Source organism: Dioscorea cayenensis, chromosome 20, assembly GCF_009730915.1.
Source record: "Dioscorea cayenensis subsp. rotundata cultivar TDr96_F1 chromosome 20, TDr96_F1_v2_PseudoChromosome.rev07_lg8_w22 25.fasta, whole genome shotgun sequence".
In the NCBI taxonomy this organism is placed as follows: Eukaryota; Viridiplantae; Streptophyta; class Magnoliopsida; order Dioscoreales; family Dioscoreaceae; genus Dioscorea; species Dioscorea cayenensis.
The window spans coordinates 25,207,354-25,208,931 of record NC_052490.1 but is presented as its reverse complement, the minus strand read 5'-3'; the positions used below and the strand labels follow the sequence as shown (position 1 = coordinate 25,208,931).

The window sequence follows — 1,578 nt, the reverse complement described above, 5'->3', positions numbered from 1 at the left end:
GAATTGATTTTAGTATCTAGGGCTTAATTGTGGCTAGGGATCTTTCACCTAGACCAAAGGATTAGGTCTATACATAGGAATAGGGTTTATCACTTGGAATCCCTAGAGCTTATTATAATTCTATGCGAGTGCGAGGTTGAGAGGTTATTCAATCTTTCCTCCGGGACATGTATAGAGTTAGGCATGGTTGACCATAGATTTAGGATCATGTAATTAAGGATTTCCACAACTCATTGTTGCATCAATGAGGAAGTATAATAGAGGGTTCTTGCACTTGAAATGATTGTCCTAGGCGGATCAATATCTGGGTACCCCATCTTTATCGATTGCCTTATCTTCTCCTTTACTTGTGCCTTCTATCTTGTTGTTTTTATTTTTATTATTTCATATTTTGTCACACCTATCACTATTCATCTTCCACATTAGTTAAGAAACAACTCAAGTGTCTTTATCCCCTACTCTTTGTGGATACGATACCTACTTATCTGGGATTATTTCTTCGATAGTCATGCACTTGCGGTTTACACGCATATACAGACGTGTCAAGTTTTTGGCGAAGTTGCCGTGGAATAGGCATTTAGAGATACTTTGCACTTTGTTTTCTTAGCTATTCATTTATTCATTCTACTTCATTCTATCATCATTTTGATTTCTTTTTCTTTCTTTTTGGGTGCAGCTCCATTTTATGACCCGAGGGAACCCCTCCATACTGATTGAAGGAGATCCCGAGCTTGAACGTAAACTGAGAAGAAAAGGGAAAGAACCTGTGCAAGAATAGTCTAATCTAGCTGATTTGGAAGTAGAAGAATCTGAAAACATGGCAGAACAGAATGAGCAGCAGTGGACATTATCCGATTATGCCAGACCTTCAGTATTGGGGACACAATTGAGCATTGTGCGTCCCCCGATTACAGCTCAGAACTTCGAGCTGAAGCCGACATTCATCCACATGTTGCAGCAATCCGCACAGTTTAATGGTTTGGCCGATGAGGATCTGAACAGTCATATAGAGAACTTTCTCGAGGTGTGTGATATGCTGAAGATAAATGGCGTGATCGATGATGCCATCAAGTTAACAGCCTTCCCATTTTCCTTAAAGGGGACAGCGAAGTAGTGGCTACAGTCATTACCTAGAGCCTCGATTACCACATGGGTGAAGATGGTAGAAGCTTTTCTTGCCCAATATTTTCCTCCTGAAAAATCCACAAAGCTTAGGAATGAAATCTCGTCCGTTGTACAGTTGGAATTGGAGTCTCTATTTGAGACGTGGGAAAGGTTCAAGGAGTTCCTGAGAAAGTGTCCGCAACACGGATTACCAGAGTGGATGAATGTTCAGACCTTTTACAACGGTCTGAATCCGAGTACAAGGCAACTCTTGGATGCGGCAGCAGGAGGTACCTTAGGTAGTAAGACCTCCTGTGAGGCTCGTCAATTAATTGAAGAAATGGGGTTAAACAGCTACCAATGGAATGCCAGGGAGAAGAAAAAGGTGATCAGCCTCCATGAGATAGATGCAGTAACCTCATTAGTGGCTCAAGTGGAATCATTGAGTATGAAGTTAGATCTCCTAACTTCGAA

At 41.3% G+C, this 1,578-nt stretch overlaps 1 non-coding gene across 1 annotated transcript; it reads right to left on the bottom strand.

The window, feature by feature from the left end:
- Nucleotides 1-1,207: 1,207 nt before the first annotated feature.
- LOC120252147 lies at nucleotides 1,208-1,314 on the bottom strand. Its single transcript, XR_005533693.1, has one exon. It is a non-coding gene; the product is annotated as a small nucleolar RNA R71 (small nucleolar RNA).
- Nucleotides 1,315-1,578: the final 264 nt, after the last annotated feature.